This window comes from Cuculus canorus, chromosome 18, assembly GCF_017976375.1.
Source record: "Cuculus canorus isolate bCucCan1 chromosome 18, bCucCan1.pri, whole genome shotgun sequence".
NCBI lineage: Eukaryota > Metazoa > Chordata > Aves > Cuculiformes > Cuculidae > Cuculus > Cuculus canorus.
The window spans coordinates 5,183,252-5,203,978 of NC_071418.1; the positions used below are offsets into that span (position 1 = coordinate 5,183,252).

General features: G+C 40.9%; 1 protein-coding gene across 3 annotated transcripts in view; it reads left to right on the plus strand.

Annotated features, from left to right (window-relative positions):
• The first annotated feature begins 2,895 nt into the window (after positions 1-2,895).
• KCNJ16 (potassium inwardly rectifying channel subfamily J member 16) overlaps positions 2,896-20,727 on the plus strand; it is a 31,674-nt gene continuing 13,842 nt past the window's right edge. Inside the window, exons 1-2 of one of the 3 annotated variants that reach the window (XM_054083136.1) lie at positions 2,896-2,914; positions 2,996-3,065. The gene's annotated coding sequence lies outside the window, so the exon portion shown is untranslated. Of the gene's footprint in view, positions 2,915-2,995; positions 3,066-15,581; positions 15,735-20,727 lie in introns of those variants that run through there. The other 2 variants (XM_054083137.1, XM_054083138.1) reach the window with 2 other exon arrangements.

The window sequence follows — 20,727 nt, forward strand, 5'->3', positions numbered from 1 at the left end:
TGGAAGATACTTTGTTAAACAAGAGCTAAATTCCTACTGGAGAACAGACAATTTTGAGCCTACCTTGAAGTAGATGACAGATGACATCTTAGAATCATAGAATCGTAGAATCATAGAATAGTTTGGGTTGGAAGTGACCTGAAAGATCATCCAGTTTCAACTCCCTGCCATGGGCAGGGACACCTCCCACTGGCTCAGGCTGCCCAAGGCCCATCCAACCTGGCCTTGAACACCTCCAGGGATGGGGCAGCCACAGCTTCCCTGGGCAACCTGGGCCAGTGTCTCACCATTCTCATGGTGAAGAAGTTCTTCCTAATGTCCAGTCTAAATCTGCCTCCCTCCAGTTTATACCCGTTTCCCCTCATCCCATCACCACAAGACTTTATGAATGATGACAGATGCTTTGCCATTGCTACAGCTAACCCCATCACTGCCACTGATGAGTGTATTTGACCAAGAGTAGCTGTAAGATGGTCATGGAACTCTGGGTAGTCGGAGTAATTTCTAAAGCAGGCAATTGCCTTCACTCCTATTGACTTCTAAAGAACTTCGGTAGCTTGAAGGTGCAGACGATGCCAGTGGCAACTGAATTAGAGGATAGTAAGTAGAAAAAAAAAAAGGCTATCTGAAAAAATCAAGACTAAAAAGAAATTCATCATGCTACAATCATCAGGCATGGCAAACGGTGATTGGTTCAAAGCAGTAAGAGCCAAGGCGAAAAAGGACAGTTCATATGCAGCTGTTCCAGTTCCAAGTGGTGTGCTTTGCATATGCTACTGAATCTCTAGATTGTGATGGGATCATTCATCCTCAGGCAAAGGAGATGTTGTATTATCTACTCCAAGATGATCTTGTTTTCATTTTTATCTTGTGTGCATTGTCAGCTCCTGCTTTGTAGTCCTACAGACTTGTCTTTCCTACACGCGTGAGGTTGCGTTTAGCAGAGTGTGGTAATTAAGCCTTTTGAGGGTCTTGCATATTTTAATTATTACTTGTATTATTGTCCAAAGCTTGCCCACATGAGATGCAGCCTTGCATTCCATGTGGGACCGAAATAGGGGTCAACACATTCCTCCAGAACCCCAAATATTAAACAGACATTAATTTGTTTTGAGCTTTGCACATTTTAGATATGCATAAATCAAGAGGTATAATGGGGATAAATTTTCCTTCATGTGTTGGGAAGTTGAACTGAGGCACTAACTCTAAGTGACAAAAGGTGGTGAATGCAACAGAAAATGATTAAATTATTTGTTTAGTGTTTAAATAATGCATTAATGACCTTGTCTGTATTAAAGCGAAGCAATGATTGGGTTTCCACCAGCAAGGGCTGTGAATTTTAGCTGTATTCCCTTCTGGGACTCTGAAGTTCTCAGGTTCCAGCTTATACAACAGCAAAGTCTAAATGCAGACCAGTTTTTCATCCATGAAATGGAAGTTAAATAACGCTTGACCAAAGTAGACAAAACAAGAAGATACGTAGACTAACTGGAAACACCAAGATTTGAAAATTACCTGATAGGAAAAGGGAAGGGAGGGGATCAAAGACGTCCCAGGGAATGAAAAATTCCTTCACAGCACTTCCTGTTCTCTCTGTTATGTTAACCAAGGTAGGATTAGGTTTCAGCTGCCAAAAGAAATAACATTGGTAGATTTTTTTGGTCTGGGGAAGTGGGATAGAAAGATTTAAGACAGCTTTTTCCAAACTATTTGCTTTTTGTCAAGGAGTCAAGTCCAGTTATTATTATTAATTTGTATTACAGAACTACCAAACCGAGGGTGGATTTCCATTGTATTAGGTGCTGTACAAATATCCAGTCAGAGGCTGGTCTCACCTCAAAGAGCCCGCAGTCTAAACAGACCAGACAGACAAAGGGCATTTTGCCCTAAGTTGTAGAGCTGCTCGGCAGTAGAATTAAGAGTTACACTCATCCCTCCTGAGTCACAGCCTAATACCTCAGCTACTGGAGTACAGATCTGGAGAACGGAGCTATCATTAAAAGAAATGAGCCTGCCTTCTTGTGCTCAAACACGAGATAGGCTGGGATTGATTCACCAAACCCACGATTAATGTGAGTTAGCATAACTGACTCCCATTGATGGCCGACTGGGTGAGCTGGAGAAACCGCGCACCGCCTTGCCCCAAATCATTTTGCTGTTTAGTCCTTATGGTTTGCTGTGGTTTGGTTTTACAACAGGTTCATTTCATATACAAGGTTTAGAATGGGCATGGTCTCGGTGAGGGGATTGCAGTCTGATCTGCTCCTCGCCTTACGTGGTACAGAACAATACCTAGAAATTCAGATGGCCTAAATTCATCTTTAGGTGCCTAAAAAATCAGCCTGAATGTAATGCTGTGAAAAGTGAAAAGCAGTAGCTAATAGGCTTTCCAAAAGGTCCTGAAGGAGCAGAGCTGCTGAGCAGGGATGAAGGCTGCACTCCACTCTCACCCTTTCCCAGGTATCTGCCCAGCAGAAATTGGCACATAGTACTGCCTGCTTTGTGACTGACAGAAAAGGAGTTTGCACTCTGAAAGTCTTTACTTTAGCCTCACGCTAACATAGAAACAAAAGACTTCCCGTAGAAAAAAAAATCTGAATAAATAGAATATAAGTATAAACTTGAACCTGCTTATTCTAAAGTGGAGCATCTGTGGGTAATTCCAAATCCAATCCCACATGTATTTGAAGTAGCATTTGAATTGTGAAGGGCTTCTCTTAGATGGGAGAATTTCCTGCTTGTCTTTTAAATACTAGCTTAGATGTGCACAGGTGACTTCAACTTTCTGCTGCGTGTGTCCCAGCTGCAGGCAGGGAAGTGGCTGGGCAAGCAGCAGATTGGCTGCCACTCATTTCTCAAGATGCCAGCAGTTAGGAAAGCAGACCTCTGAGTTTGCTCACAAGACCAAGCTAAAGTAAATGTTTAACTTGAGTCTTTGGCGTCTACAGCTTGTACCTTTCTTTATTATTAACCCAACCCCTGTTTTTCTTTACAGTTGCACAGCTGCTGGCACACAAGAAACAAAGGACCCTTGAATTAACTTCCTGATGGAGGAATGAGCAAAGGTAAAGTACGTTCTCTATTGTTTCCACACCTATACATGGGAAAGCAGTTACACATTTTTGTGTTCTGCATTTCTCTTAGGGCAGAAAAGCTTGTCAATAGAAAGCATTGTCTAACTGTGTGTTTTGTAAACTAAATCACTAGATAGAACCAGCTAATTTCATCCTAATTGGACACAAACTGAAAAAGTATTTATATACCTGATATAGGAGTATGTATGGAAACTTTGTTCAGACATTCACATACTCACCAGTATGCACCATTGCTTTCTCTCGCTCCTTTCTTCGCACCAATAGCCTTATCTTCATACCTATTGTTTTCCTCTAAATCGCCTTCCTCTTAATTGCTTTCTGTATTGCTCAATTTGAGAAGTTCTGTCTCTTTTCCCTGTGGAAAGGCTTGACTGCATTATGAAGATCTGAATTTACATCAGGCCTTTCACTAAGCTCACACAAACCAACCGTATCATTCGTTTCCGATTCTTCCTGCATCCTTTATTATTTGTCTCTGCTCTTGGGTAAGCTGTGAATTCTAGAAGGAAGCTTCTTGGCAAGGCAGGCACTCATCAGCACAGCACAGAAATGACACAATTGTTCTGGTTACAACATCAATATGGTGTGAATATGTATTTTAAATTATTCTTAAATATCTGTGTGTACTATGTGGTGGCTCAAAATTGGTTTGTAGAGAGAAGGATTAACTTGCTCAATTTTTTTTTTTTATTTGTTGAGACATAAATTTATGTGGAAAATTATATAATTGGACATTAGCAGCATTTGAACCATGGTGCGAGCTGTCCTCAGAGTAAAATAGTTTCTTTACATTATCTTTGAGCTTTATTGGCAATCAAAGCATTTGACTTGTAAATATATAGGAATCTGTGAGTAAAGGTTTGCAGGCACATTATGGAATGAGAAAGTGGCATAATCACTGAGCGCTGTGAAGATACGTTGTCTTCATAGCTCCTGAAAAGAAAGTATAAATAGCTGTTTGGGAGAAGTTCACACATTTCTGATCTTGAAAGCCTGTTAGATTAGGAAAAAAACTCTGCTACTGCATGTTGTGATCAGATCCAGCTGTTTATTTAGCCCTAAAGATTGTTGGCACCATAAATAAGGGATGATGCAGGGATGGTAATGTGGCTAACAGATATTTCCAAAATATCTGTCACATATAGCTAAGATTCTGTCACTTTACTCCCACTGAAGAATACAGAAATGAATGGGACTGTTGGTGGAATAAGTTAATATGTATTGGAAGGATGTCAGAATACCGGCCCAGGTGGCTATGAAAATCTGAATCGTAAGACAGAAAAAGTAAATGAGGAGTTGCATGAACTTCAAGAGAATGACACCTTGGTTATGAAGTAAGTGGGAAGTCAGTAGTGAAGCTTTCACCCTGTTTCTACAGTGGCCAAATTCAGATTTTACAATTTACTCGAAAATTAAGAGATAAACAAGGAAAGAAAACCTAAGAAAACACAAACTTGTTTTCTAAAAGAAAGGGAGAATTGGCAAGTTGATAAAGAACCTCGTGTCTGTTCAAAGGTGACCTAGGTCAGCAGAGGATGAATTTGCCTTCTTTTTTGTCAACAGCTTAATGTTTATTAAGGGTCCATGGATTTCTCCATTTCCCAGGCATTTTTTTTTCTAATCTGGCAATTCTACAAAGCATATGTTGGACTTTAAATGTATTTGCCTAACTTGTTCTGGGTGCTACGAAATGCAAATAAAGGCACTGGCATCAAAAGGGGATGGAGTGCTTTGAAGAAGAAGAGCTTGACAAAGAGCCAAGAAGCCAATGGACCAGTGAGAACTGGAATTCTTATAGGACTTAAAGAGCACAATGTTTGTTGGTGAAAGCAAACAAACATCATAAAGGAACCAGGGGAGACCTTCATTGTTTTCTTCTAGCTGATTGCTTAGGCCAATAGAGCTGCCTCAACTCAGTTTCAGAACTGAAGTGGTTAAAGAAAAATATGGATAAGTGGGGGGTCCTACAGAGAAGAAGGTGGGAAACGAGAAAAGGCTAAATTCTACATTGCCTGTATTAAAAGAGGACAAGACCTTTGAGCCTGTGTTAACTTTTGGCTCTGCTGGTATGACAAAGCCAGCAACAAGAATCCCAGTCCAACAGGACTTTGAGCTTTGTAGGGTTTTGGTTTCTTTGGTTGGTTGGCTCTTAATTTTGGGGTTTTTTTGTTAATATTTTTTTATATTTGATTGCTTTGTTGGGTTTTTTTTTTAGTGCAACACTAGCAAACTGTTCCAAAGCATTCTGGTGATACTACAGGATAAGATATAGGACCTTATCATGCTTCAGAGATGTATGAACTGAAAGCAGAAAAGCATCATTTCCCAGCACCACCTCCCATCCAGGCTCAGTGTTATTCTGACAATAAATAGATTACTCTCTTGGAGGAAAAAGTGCAAAGCAGTAACTGCTTTTTGTGCCTCAGTCCAGCTCTGAACTTGCTTCTCCCCTCCTGTCTAAATCCGCAGAAAAAGACTCAATTGGCTAACAGCAGCGTACGGCGTTAAGTGTTAAAATGCAGTCATAATCATAGAAATAGCAATAACACTATCCCATGATATGATCAGGATTTTTTCAGAATCTAATGATGTTAAAATAAAGGGAATTATGTTGCTTTCAATTTTTTTAAGTCACTAAATTCCAAAAGAGGATTTGCCCCATTTCTACAATGTGCTTAAGGACTTAGAGTGCACGATCAAATGCAGATTTATTAGGGGCATGAGGGGCTGGCATACAGCATTCCCTGCTTAGAACTGCTCAGTGCCTTTTCATTCTGGTCAAGGAGGTTGGTTTTTTTCATCTTAATCAGTATTTGTGGGACCATATGTGGCCTTGCATTTTACAGAGATGGTTTTTGATTGCACAGAAAAAGCCATGAGCACTCTTTACTATGAACAGCAAGGAAAACTGGTATTATGAATGGGACTTAGAAAACATAAGTTGGAGAAAATATCACAAAGATGTCACTAGTGGAAGACTTTTTCTTCTTTTTATTGACACAGTCAATGAGAATACTTCCGCTGATTTCAATGGAAGTTAGATCAAATCACAGTGTCTCTCTAACTCTCCCCCTCTGCTGGCAATTCAGTTCTTGCTGTGCTGTCAGAGCTGCATAAGATCTTCAAGCTTTGCTAAAAAGTCTTTTAGGAAGTCATATAGTAGCAGTCCTGATTTGAGTAAAAGGATGAAGCACCTAAGAAAATTCTGTGGCAGTGGAATGCAGGAAAGGTAATAGATTCTAGAGAAAGACAGGTAGATTCTGCAGTCTGAGAAATATCTGTTTACTTTTTATAGAGATTGGAACCAAGCACACAGACTGTGACTGATAACACCTGGTCAGGAAGATAGTGTTTCTGGTTCAAACATAAGGAACAAACATTCAGAAAGGGCACCTTAGATTTTAACCTTACTTCCTTTGATAACCTAAATCAATTTCCACTACTAGACCAACAAAGCATTATATTATTGTTCTATTTTGAAACACAAAATAAATAACATACAAACCAGCGACTGCAGATAAGATTATTTCATATGCTTTTGTAAGACACTGCTATTTACAGAATACACAACACTGGTACAGTCCATGCTCTGCGATATTGTACATTATGGATCTTAAAACTCATACTTTCTCATGCACAGGGAGATTGGATTCTTGTATCTGAGATGTTTAGCTTGTGTGCGTACGGTGGTTTGTACGGTGGTTTGTACGGTGACAAGAACATCTTCCTACTCCTGCTTCACAATCCTTCTTTAAGCAGCTTAATTTTTTTATTCTTATTCTGCTCCACACAATTCTTTGTTTTGTTCAACACAAAGGCATAGAAGTTGCTAAATGTAAATGGTGAGGAAGAGAAATCCAGTCCTTGAAGTAAACTTTTCCACCAGTGATTAGAAATATCTTCTCTCAATAGAAGCACGAGAATTTCTTTTCAATATTTCTTCTGGCTAGCTAAGAATATGTTTTATATATGTAACACTAAAACCTGGGATACTATGGAGGTCCTGATTTTTGAACAGAAACTTAGAATTCTCTGCCTTTGATGGAAAAATTCTCACCTGAAAATAAGTGCACCAAGTACTTTTGGAGTCATAGGAGGCTATTGGATTCCCAGATATTTGCTCAATTCGAAAGACAGCTATTTCTTCCCTCCAGACCCAATTTGAAACAATGAACAAGCATACAGTGAACTAAGTTTATTTAGTTGGTAGGCAGATTATTTTGAAATAGTGGTATAAGAAACAGTCTCAGCTCAAAATGAAATTATTAATGGTCAAGGGAATGGCAGAGTTGTATGTTTTAGACAAATTCTAACCTTCATTAGCCCAAATTACAGTGTTGTCCAAATTGCCAGATCAGGTCCACAGGTCGCATGGTTGTGTAGTTTTCTTCTAGTTTAATTATATGTACAGAAACACTTATTATTTTTTTTAGAAGAAAGGAAAGCACAATCAATACTTTGGTAACTCAAAAGAAAAAAAAGAAAAAAGAAAAAAAACATATTTTCTCTCTGTTTGTTTAGGGCTGAAGAAATGTCTCAGTAAGACAACATTCAGAAAAAGGATTTGTTAGTTCAGGACTTTGGCATGTTTTCAGAATTCAGACACTTTCACCATGTCTTTTGTTCTCAGCTCAAATTCAGAAAATCCTCTTAGGTTAATTGGTTTTCCAGTGCAAAAATGAGATGAAACTTGAAACCGGAGAAAAGCATTTTCTTATTTTCTTTCCTCCCCACCTCAGAAGAACGAGATAATCCCTGCTCGGTATGAGCAGACAACATAGGGTTGATCTCAACATTGGGAAGGGCTCTTGGGTGGAAGGTTTGGGATAAGGGCTGGAAGGGGCTGAGCCGAGGTGCGTCCGCTGTGGTGCTGAAGGGACAGCGCCCGCCCCCGCCCCCCCGGGACCCCCTGCGCCCTCCCGGGGACTCTCTGAGGCTGTAAGAGCTTTTGCAGCTCTTTCTGAATGACAGTTGTTCATGACTCTGCTCCTTCCCCATGGCTTGCCGTACTGTAGGTATAGAATCGTTTCAGTTGGGAAAGACCTTCAAGATTGTCAAATCCAACAGTAAAACTAGCACTGCGAGGTCCATCGCTAAATTATGTGATGGAGAGCAGACCCGCAGAAAAGGACTTGGGGGTGCTGGTTGGTGACAAGCTCGACATGAGCCTGCAATGTGTGCTCACAGCCCAGAAACCAACCGTGTCCTGGGAAGCATCAAAAGAAGCCAGCAGGGAGAGGGAAGTGATTCTGCCCCTCTATTCCTCTTTTATGAGACCTCATCTGGAGTATTGTGTCCAGTTCTGGAATCCTCAACATAAGAAGGAGATGGAACTGATGGAATGGGTCCAGAGGAGGCTACAAAGATGATCAGAGGGCTAGAGAACCTTCGATGCGAGGACAGGCTGAGAGAGTTGGGCTTGTTCAGCCTGGAGAAGAGAGGGCTCAGAGGAGATCTAATACCGACCTTCCAGTGCCTGAAGGGGCTACAGGAAAGCTGGAGAGGGGCTGTTCGGAAAGACTTGGAGTGATAGGACGAGGGGGAATGGGTATAAAATGGAGAAGGGCAGATTTAGACTAGGCATAAGGAAGTGTTTCTTCACAATGAGAGTAGTGAGGCCCTGGCCCAGGTTGCCCAGGGAAGCTGTGGCTGCCCCATCCCTGGAGGTGTTCCAGGCCAGGTTGGATGGGCCTTGGGCAGCCTGAGCCAGTGGAATGTCCCTGCCCATGGCAAAGGGTTGTAACTAGATGATCTTTAAAGTGCCTTCCAACCCAAACTATTCTATGATTCTGTTCTGTGTCCCTAAATGGCACATCTACACACCTCTTAAACACCTCCAGGGACAGTGACTCAACCACTTCCCTGGACAGCTTCTTCTGACACTTGGCAAGCCTTTCGGTGCAGTAATTTTTCCAAATATCTAACCTAAATGTCTGCTGGTGCAACTTGAGGCACTTTCCTCCTGCCCTATCATTTGTTGTGGAGAGCAATGAGGTTTCCCATGAACCTCCAGACTAAAAATCCCCAGTTCCTTCAGCTGCTTCTCACAAGATTTGTTCTCTAGACTCTTCACCGTCTTTGTTGCTCCTCTTTGGACACGGTTCAGCACCTCAACGTGCATGGGCAATACTGTTCTCCCTGAAACTTAATATCTCCTTCCCAGTAACAATTACTGAGGTTTAAAAAAATTATAGTAGTACTTAATGACCCCAGTAATGGTCTGTTGTGCTGCTTTACCAACACAGAGCAAAGAATTGGTCTCCAGCCTGAATTGCCTAAAGCTTAATTAGGTAGGACACACATTACTTCTTGTGCTAAACTGCTGCAGGAGGATGTTGTATGTTGTTAAACAGCTGCTGGATTCTGCCCGAGAGGGAAATCTATTTATGGGTTGTATTTTGAGTTGTAAAGTTTGCAACTATACTTACAAAACAGCAAGGCTATAGAATCGTGCTGAATTATTAAGAATGTTCAGTCACACAGAACAATAACGATAAAACAAAGGGTCAGACACTGGCTGGCCCCATATGAGTGGTGTGCAGGGACGGAAAGCACAGGTCATCCTGAGTGCAAGGGCTACTGCTGAGTAGCAATACCTAAGTGGCCAGAGACCATTAACAATTACCCTCTGGCCCGTAGAACTGGCTGGATCCAGACAGCTCAAAAAAAACATATGTAACCACACTGGAGTGACTATACTTATGCAATGAGAAGTTCTGGGAGAGATTTCCTGATTCACTAAAGAATTGAACCTGGAAGTACAACTGCCAGTGAAAACTAAGACTTTTTCTTCTTCAAGTACTTTGGGAAAAAATGACTTCTGGGTTCTCAGTAACATCTTAAGACCAGGAGGTTATCTTTGCATTTGGCAAGGGCTGGTGTACTTTTATTTATCAAGTATCCCATTTGAATTCCCCTGCTAAGAGCTGAATATTTAGCATTTCCATGGCAACATATTTCTGAACCCATATTACAGTCAGACTGACGCGTGTCAACCGATACAGCGATGCAGGAGGTAGTGGCTGAATTTATTCAAGCAATCACATTCTCTTTTCTAAGGCTAATGCACATGAATCCAGAGTTAGCAAACTGAATTGACAGGGATTCCATCTCAATGAACATGTATAATGTTCCAGCCCAGGAGAGTAGCATTTAATTGATGAGTGGGATTATATTTACATAGCAATTATAACAAAGTCAAGGTTGGCTTTATGTCAAAGACTGTTTGTTGTAATATCTTGTTGTTTCGTCGTCCGCAAAAGCTTTTTCTTTGTGGGCAAGAAAAAGAAAAAATTCAGGACAGATGCACTCAGGTTTAAATGTACTTCTTTTCATATTCTGCAAATACTCACTTCGTGAAGGCAGCTCGGTAGTCACATTGTGGTTGCCTTAGATACGTACATTAATTTACTCCATTATAACTTAGATGCTGGTTGTTTAACTGTGTAAGTATTAATAGTTACTCGCTGCTATCCTCAAATGGCTGTTTGGTGGCTAATGTAAAATGAATAAGGGCTCTTTCTAAATCCCCCGTAAGTCAATGGACGTCTTTGTCCTCATTTCATTCAGAGCTGGAATTAGCTAGCCCTGTTACCGTGTCCCTAGATATTAATTCTTTGTCCTCAAGACACCTTTGCAAGGTAAGATAATGCTAGTGACTCAGTTTTACAGGTGGGAAGCTGGGGCCAAACAGGTTGCTTCAGAATCACTCAACATATACACAGAGGTCCTGATCCTCATCATAACTTCAGTTTGGATTACTTTCTGTGGATAGTGGGATGTAGAGAAGAGAAATGTGCGTGCCTGGGTTTTACTCCAACCTGGAGTTGGATTCAGAGGGAAAGAAGCAGCTGGACCTTGGATCTAGAAAGCAATTTCACATCTTCTAGTTCTGGTTAGTCAAAGAGAGCAACAGCTGTATTCAGATGTCTTCTTATGGGGCCTAGCATGTAGTTAAGTTCTGCTGATGTCTCTGGAATCAAGAGGGTGGTGAAGAACTCAAACCATCTATTATCTAAGTCATTGCAGGGAGAAATATGCATCACTCATTTGCTGAGTTGTGTGAACGGCTCTAGATGTTGAGAAGAAGGAAGGGCTGTACTTAGAAGTATAAAGCAAATGCCATACTTTTTCTTTCTTCTCATACAAGAAGCCAGATCCTGGCATCCTTGAATTCCCTAATGGTCAGAAGTGATCATCCTTCTCTTAAACATGGATGATAGATAGTGTAGTTTAGGTCCATCATTTTTTACTACACTAGGAGGATATCCCTAAGTGGCTCACCTAAGGATATACCATGCTAGAGACAGAGAAATAAACTTAAGTCTCTTGAGTCTTTTACCACAAAAAAAAAGTTTTCTTACCTTAATCTAAGCTTTCACTGCTCTCAGTCTTATTGCCGTGGAAATTGTTTCCATAGCTGGTATTAGAATTGCCTTGTTGATATCATTAGTAAAGCATATAATAGATAGCTGAACTGCTCTGATATTTATCTTTAGGTCAACAGTTATTGAGCTGCCAGAGGCAAATTAGAAAAAAAGCATAGACTCTTTATTAGTAGAACTTAGCTTAACTGCATTTAAACTTCATTATAGAGCAAAAAAAGAATAACCTTTCTTAATGCACTCTTTCTTTATAAACTATGAAATAAGGATATTAGATTAGCTTGATCCTGGTTCTTATTATGCACACACAGTAGATGAGAATGCAAAAATTCCCTCACTCAGTCAGGTACTCTTGGATGTCATATCAAAGACCAGGTGCTCCACAAGCCTATTTCCTTTCTTCAGTGTTTTATGTTTCCTAGCCCTGTAATTCCCCCCAAGAAACCAGAAGAAATCTTAATTTCTTGCCCCTCTCCCCTCCATTAAAGTAACAGCTCTGGTCATTTAAACAATCAAGCACATGTTCCTACACTGTCTGCACCTCATGCTATCCATAAATGGTGATGTGGTAAGAAAAACCATGGAGGAAAGGAAATGACATTAACCTTTTCCATCTGATAAATAAGGGCTCTATTCAGCTGCAATAATCCACATCCTTCCCTGGAGATCCAGTTAATGTTATACCTAAGGGCTCAGTTCATTTAAAATTATTTCCACACTGGCCAGCTGATTTCTTGGTGAATTATTCAGTCCCCAGACTGAAATATTCTCCCTGTGCAATAGTACACGTAAAAGGGTTAAAGCCCTTCTGTAGCTCCCAATAGTCTGACATTCAGAGAGTCTGTGACATCCACATGGCTTATCTGTATCTTCTAAATTATCAGAAACTGTTGTGCTGATTTTCATGGGACCACCCGTTTGTAAGCAATGAGGGTAGCACACATCCTTTCCCGTTCACTGCTCCTCTCTGCAGGGTGCGTCCCACCTCCCTGTCACAACTGCAGCACCTGCAGTTTACAGGTGGTAAAAAGAGAGTCTGATCTTTGGGTGGATATTTAGTTCAAAAAAGGCAGCCTGGATTATGCACGTTGTTGCTGGGGTTTGTGGTAATGGATGTGGATCAGTGATCACCGCAAGGTTTCTTGAGGGATCCATACTCTCAAAGGCTAAAAGCTGCATACTGGAATGCAGGGGTTTTTCCCCCTTTCTCCCTTTGGAATGCATAGATGGCTCCAGCGTGATTGGTATCTGCTCAGCTATATGTGCCCAAGAATATTCCAAAGAGAAAAGACTGTTTGTATGTGTTTAGGCAGATGTTCTCAAATATTTCAGGACAGGGGAGTAAACCATACAGAATCGAACTGTACATCAGTGGGAAACACTCAAGTAACATCAGTAGCAATATGTGAAAATTCCAGATTTATTTAGTTCTATTGATCCATAGTTGATTGAATACCAAGGGAATCCTCTCATTGGCATCAAGACGTTTTGGATTAAGTTCCTACATTATGAGGCATGTTCCTTCCTCTTTTATTTTTTTTTTTCCAAAGGGAGTGTAACTAATTGAGCATAATAAACCAAAGTTGTATGCAATTTTGCAACCTTTCTGTTGCTGTAATAAGCTGTGCTCTGTGGGTTCATTATTAGCCTGTCTTGAAACTTGCTAGTTAAACAGGAAAAACAAGAAAGCTGACCTCGCTGTAGTACTTAATTGAAGAGCATTTATTGACTGTTTTTAAGTTCTTATAGCAACTCTGTTTGCTAACAACTATGAGCCAGCTCTTGGCTTGCGTGGACCCTCAGTTCCTGGGGTGGGCACAGCCCAGCCATACAAATAACGTCACGCTCCAGGCTTGCATCACAGGGTTGGATGGGGACTGAAGAGGAAGGTGTAGCTGGAGATTGGCACATTTTCTCTTGTTGCAAGTCTCCTCAGCTTCTCTCCTCCAGAAGCCCTCAGGCTGGCCAGCCCATGTACGGCCAATGTGCCATTGGTAAAGCAAGAGTGTTGTACTGGGCACGCTTTAGTTCCTGGCTCTCTGGTGTTGGGGCACATAACAGGAGTCAGTAGAGAAGAAACCCTTTTGGATCTACCCTGACTCTTTAAGGATTCTGCAAGCTGCGAATCTTTAGAAGAATGTTATACATCAGTGCCAAAGCAAGCTACAGCTGGATCTCTCTGCTAGTATATCTGCCTTTGAACTGTGATGCTGAGACTGGCGTGCCCTTAATGTTAATACATTCTTATCTCCATCCCATCTGTATTAGAAATCAAGGCAGAAATGTGAAGATCGTTACGATGCTGTAACCTTAAGAAGAGTTTCTCACTTCATAGAGGTACTCAGCAGGCACCGGTGCGTTTAGCCGTGATTCATTATCGCTGAACTGTGGTGCTGGCCTTTGCCAGTTTTATCTGGATTCAGTTAAGTTGTTCCACTGGTAGGAAAGATTGCTGAGCATTTGTGTTATCTCTCTGGAAATCTTAAGTAGGGAGCTGAACAAGATTGAGAACAGTTGCCTGGTAGAAAAGACGAAAAGGAATGTTCTGCAGGAGACTAGGGAGGAAAGGAAGTTGATCCTGGAGTGGATGGACATGGCTCTCCTCTGGTGTAAAAGAAAAAGCTGAGCTAGCGAGTGCTGGAAATGGACAGTATTGTATATGATGTTGTATTGACTTTGTGCAATGCCCATTGAACTCACCTCTAACCTAATTCACCATAGTGTTAAATTAGACTGGCCGTTTGGGTTTTTTTTCCCCAGAAGTTTTTAAAACAGTTATGGCTTTGCAGAGCTGTTGCTTATCAGCATCCTGAATACTGTAATGCCAGCAGAGTGACGCAGGTAAATGGAGTCTGTGATACTTCATTGTTATAAAGCAGCTGCAAATCTGACCCAGAGGAGATACGGATTCTATTTGAGGAGTCTTTGATGCAAATTTATGCAGATGACTGCCATTAGTCTACTGTATGTTTGCTTGAAACAGCAGGATAGGAAAGAGACAGATACTCTGCAGAGAACAGGCCACAGAAATTGCAGATTTGTGCCCAATCTGCTGTCTTAGAAGAAGTATTAGAGCACAAAAGAGACATGCCTCTCAATTCTTTTGAAAGATTTAAGGAAAGTGGGAGTGTAGAAGCGATTTCGTCACCAACCAACCTGTTGTCTGTACTTCCTCGGCATTTAATAAGAAATATTTCTGTCCTTGGGTGCCCAGAAGCAAAGCTTCATGGCCAGTTGGGCACGGGCAAAACCAGCAGTGGGGCAAAGAAGCCGGAGCAGTAGAGTTCATTCCATACAGTCCTAATTGACAGGATCAGGCTAAGATCACTTCATTTTGTGTGTAAAACTCTAACGGACTGAGTTAAAAAACTTTGTAGCAGCAGGAGTTTCCGGGAATGTATTTTGTCTAGGTGAGCCGGAGCACCTGGAAAGGGCTGTGGAAGCACACAGCTGTCAGCATTGCTCTGCACTGAGTCTGCCTCTTTTTACACCGACCTCATTTTTGTGGCTTCCCAAAGCTCTCTCCCAGCTCTCTGGGATTACTATAACATTTCAGGTGACAGTGACAGTAGGTCCAGTGGTCTCTTTGCAACCAAATCAGAGAGTGAAGTGGAACAGGAGTTTAAAATAATCTTTTTTTTTGCTGAAAGCACAGGCAGGTTAGCAGCAGCAGAGGGTTCTGGGGGAAAAAATGAGGACTTCAGACACCTATCAGTGACTTTTGTTATATATAATGGTGGTGGGATGCAAAGATAAAAGCCAAGGCCCAAAAATATTTGTGCTGCATGCAAGAAAACCTTTCCGCTTTTATAAAAATCCTGTTGTCAAAGGTGCCTTAAAGGGGCTACAGTTATCTGTTGGATCAGTTATCAGAGAAAGGGGGAAGGATTTGGGTCATATTAGTTCCTGGTGTAAATCCTCTGGTCACTTCATACTTACTGCAAAGTAGACTTTGAGGAAATAAAATCCAAAAAATGCTGGGCTCCCAAATGGAGCCTATTTTTCATCAGTTCTAATGTGTTGAAAGGATGAGATTTTCTGTGAACTTTTCCCAAACAGTCTTGCTTTTTTTTTTTTTTTTTTTTTTTCTCTCTTTGAGAAGGGGAGGAGTTGTGCCTAAAAAAACAAACCCAACCTGTCTATTCTCAGCTTTGCCAACCTGTCAGTCCAGCCATGCAAGAGAGAGGGAGAGAGACAGAGAAAAAGAAAGGAGGGAGAGAAGTAAAGATTCTTTCAGATCTCATCAGGCATTAAGGTAAAGCCCATTTCTCATTTCCTTAATTACGCTTGTCACCATGTGTGTACATGTAAACAGAAATTCTGTTACCTTAGAGAGTTTTAAGCTAACTTAACAACCTGTATGGGAATAAACTCCTTATCTTATTCAACTGGAAGTGTGTTTTGCATTGCAACCTGGCAGCTTGTTAGTGGATGTTTAGAAACGCAGTTTCCCCTCTCTAAAATTCAGAAGGAGAGTTTGTGTTCATTTGAATATTAAGAAGAGGCAGAGCTTTAGCACTCGTATGAATACATGTTTGGGAGGAATATTAAGCTGTGTAATTTCAGGACTGAAGCCAGCCTGTAATTACTGAAGATCAGGATAAGAACTTGTTAGAGGAGGGAAATTCTTCCAAAGCTGCCTATTGCAAGGCTTTTCTGGAGCATTTGGTATTAGGTGCTGCTGGAAACAGGATACAACACTAGGCAAACTGTGGAACTGGTCCAGTTTGGTAGTTCCTACATTCTTCCTCTCCGTCCATTTTTGGTGGGGTTTGTCCAGTTTGTCATTACCAGGGAAGGAACAAAACTAAGGTGCTGCAAAACTACCCGCATGAATCCTTAAAGTAGGAGGGCAAACCAGCAGAGGCACTTTCAGCTCCTACCAGAGGAAATTGAAGGTTACAGACTGTGAGAAATGTTGGCTGAAATGTGTGTGAGTCAGAAGTATCATTTTGCCCCACAGCTGGTCTTATGCGTCTCATCTGGGCAACCAATGTGTTGGAACAATTGTAGGAGAGGGGGCCTTGTAGTGAAGGCCTGAAATACAAGAATGAGCGCTACTTTGTTAGATCTATCTGTGCGTGAGCACTTGTGTGAGTGTGTACTTGTGCACAAGTGTATATACGCAAGGAGTTTGCTGAGAGATTCTGACATCTAGAATGTCAGGAAAATCTGCAGAAAAATGTAAGAAAGGGAGAATTACTTTCATTTACTTTAGAGGTACTCCTACCACTACACTGCTAAATCCTGAACAAACATTTTAAACTGTACTGAGGACTCTGTAATATTATTCTAAGTAGGTTGATGCTCTGGGAGGGTCATATAGAAGGCAAACTGGTGGACAAGTCTTCCTTTCCTTGCTGTATGTTTAGGGTTTTCATGCTGCCAAAGTGTGCCTGCTGAAGATAACCTGTGACTAATATCAAACCAACAGACAAAGCAAGTGGAAAGATGGCAGAGAATGACAATACAAACGTACTTTTGCTCTCTGCATGGGTTGAAGTGCCTTTGCCACGGGTTTTGTCACATCATATTGGCTACTGCATCTTCCTTGTTGTTAAACTTCCTCCACCAGTTGTGCCTGTGCTGTAGTTTTGGATTGAGTCTCTCCTCCGCTGACAGTGGCTACAACAGAACTGTGAGCCTGGGAAGAAGACAGAAGAGACACAGATCAGAGAGGGGTGGGTTTGTCCATATGAGCATTACTATGGAAAAGTTTGCAATGTCCTTGCATTACATCATCTTCCTTTCTTCTGGTAGTATGGTCTCCTGAGAACTTTGAGCTGGTGTTTCTTATTGTCCCTGACTCATTCCCTGTGGGGATGGCGATACAGAGTGAGACTAGAAATCTTAAATACAAAAAAGAAATTTATTTTATAGATAATAGTTTTATAGCGTTATTATAAACTTTCATGCCAGAGCCAGAATGGAGAGGGAAGAGCTTTTATCAAGTGACTGTAGGAGACAGAGGAGAGGAAGTGGTCATTTTTTTAAATGAGGGCAAACATTCTGTTGCACTTGTTTCATTACCGCTTTTGAAAGGATATGAATGTACTGATATAACAAGATTGTTGCTACTAAGTCAGCCAACTTCCCTAGAGATCAGACAATTGATCTATGTACTGTCAAACACAAGATTATAGTACACGTTGATAAATGGTTTAGCACTGCTTAGCAAATGTCAGTTGATCAATCAGAGTTAACCAGCTGCAAACTTGCTAAATCCAGGCAATGTCCAGGCAATCCATATTTTAGATGGGCCTCATTAGTGTAGCTGTAACAACTCAGCACCGCGACAGAAGGGAAAATGTGTCAGAAATACAAATACTTGGTCATATTCTTACCAAGATTTCTATATCTACCATTCTTGAGACAGAAAGAGCAGGGACTGATGTATCAGTCATGTGTTCAGGAAAATGTTCTCAAACAAAAAAAAAACTTTTGCAAAGGAAGTGTTGCTAGAGAAAAGGTTGAAATCTCAAAAACCCTCTACCAGAATGGGTTCTAAATAGGTTTTGGAAATATCAGTTAGAAAACACTTCATATTAAGAAGGTTTCTCCCTTCCAACAGAACACTGCTGATTGATCTTGCTCAGTGTTCTCCATCGTGACTAAGACTCTCCGCACTAGCTGATGTCTTAGCCTTCTTTCTTTTATTAGTTACCTTCCTTGCCCAATATTCTCACCATGGCTTTTGGTGAGACTGTTTGGTAGCAGAACATCCATATCCAGTAACCTATTGTGCAACTAAAATGCCACATGATAAATACAAGCAAGCCAAACAAATAAAAACAGCCTTATATTACTTTTCTTTTTCTTTCTAAATTGGAATAAAAGCTTGACTTGACTCTTCATCTTTTCATCTTACATTGTAAAAGCAGGCTTGTTGTCCATCCTGTCTGGCAGGAAGCAATGCTGTAACCAAAGAAGCCATCGTGCCGCTTTTCACAAGGAACTGCTCATTTCTTTTAGTTTGCAATCACAATAGTAGCACTGGTTCCGCTTTTCCAAGCAGTTAAATTCGTGTTTTGAGAGTGTAGACAGGGGGGAATATGCTTCAGCTACTCATATGTTATTTGTGGTGACACGCTGGATTGGAGAACTGGAAGAGTGGAGAACATTTCAGCCCTTAATTTCCTGTGGAAAGATTCAGCTGAGGAAGCATTGCATTTTTGGTTTCTCTTTGCTGTCAGCATGGTAGAGGATAGGAGGTCAATACTAGCCTGAGGAGATCTAAGAATTGACATTTGATAAAAATCAACAGTCTGGGAAACAAACTGAATAGAGGTAATTTCAGTGAACAGCCATTTTTCAGGCAAGTTTTCCTGCACCCCAAAGGAAAACTAAGATAGGAATTCACTAGGCAGTGTGAAATCAAGACTCACCTTGATAAAAGGGTAAAACTAGTTGGAAATTTCCATGTATAATAAAGACATCTCCACTCCGGAGGCAACTTAGAACACAAGGGAACTGCATGTCTTTTTAAAAATATTCTCTCTCAAACTGTTTCAAAATTGGCATTTAGTTCTGTGCACACCAGTCTCAGGGTATTGATTCTGTGTCGCAGTACCAGCATCACCTTGTTTCTTTGCAAGCCTGCATCCTGGCAGTGTCTAAGACTGAAGTCACTTTATGGACCTGGTTTCTGACGTGGTCAGACGGCCCATTTTGCTGTCCTAGAAGTGTTGATCCTTAGCAGCTATGGGAGAATACGCACATTTTCTCACTATCGTTCTCCCACTCAAAGGTAGCTCAAATGAGGACAAATCTGAACAACCGAGATATTCACTTAACTTATATAGAAGTATATGCTATAAAATACAGTCTACTTTCCATGAGAAATCTCAATGGGAAAATCCAAATATTTATATTTCCACTCACAAGCCTTAACCAGCTGTTCGACTATTAATGAAAATCCTTTTAGTTTTCTACAACTGAGTGAGAACTCTTTCCAGGAGTGGCCTGTGGTGAGATTTCTAGTGCAGTCGTGCTTTGGATAGACTAAGAATATTAATCGTCTCATGGCATTTTGTCACCACAGCTAGCTATTCCCCAAAGAAATGAGGCGATTTGTACCTCATGCAAAAAAAAACCCCAAGCAACCGTCAAACAACTTCTCTAAGTTTCTGTTATTCACGTCTCAGAAAGATTTTATTTAGTCTTTTCCAATAGGAATAAATAATCAGTGCTTTGCTTTATCTACATGAGTCTGTTCAAATTGAGTTAAATGATTGGTGCAGCAGAGTTTTGGATTGAGGTGCAGTTGCCCTGGTAACAATCGAGAGTGAAATCAGAACCTTTTGAACAGCCACTGGAATGTGGTTCTACTTGGATGACAATAGGTTAAAGCATTTTAATGGGTAAAAACGTAATCCAGTACAATAGGATTTATTGCCACCATGTCATCAGATTGACACTATTCCTGCAAATTCTTTAGCTTGTGACAGACTTCAACCGAAATCTGTTTAGTGGAAAAACTTGTAAAATGCCATTAATCATTTTGTTTTCCAAATCAACCGGAGTCTGTGTCTCAGGGGGTTAGAAAGAAAATATTCCAAGTGAGTGAAATTCAACCTTTCTGCACAAAGCCCTAATGAATGGCTGTTCTGGACACAATAAATGGTTCTAAGAACTAACGGTTCATTTCTGCAGGGTGCTGAGTACTCTGGTCCAAGTCTGTTGGAGAACTTCCGCACTTGCTTAATTTTACACTAACAAAATAGTTTCCAGTGATTTCTAGGATGGTTATTCATGTTCTTAAACCTGATTGTATTTGCTGACAGACAAGACCTTACAGGATTAAGTCCTAAACCAACACTGGAAGAAAAGATTCCCTGTTCAGTATGGCAAAGGCATGGGGCAATATTTCATCCCTTCTGCTGACATTTTTCCAACTTCTGTAATAAAAATCTTTTTCTTTTTATTTTTTTTTTAATTGAAAGATCCCAAAGTTCTGTCTGAACAAATGCAGTGCAGCCACAGCTAGGAGCAACAGCGTGTAAGATCAGGACAGGAGAATTTGTTGTCTGCAGCTTTAAGGAAATGTCAGGTTATGATTCCAAAATCCGCCCCTTCACACTGAAGCTAAAAGCATAAAAGGCTTGGCTTGGCATCCTTTGGGGTGTTAGTAGGGGACCTCTGTCACGCATAGGTATCTAAAGCCATCTATTTTGGTAATAATTCAGCCAAAATGTCCCTTAATTCACAGTAAGTGAGTACCCCATTGAACTTTCTACCAATTTTCCTTT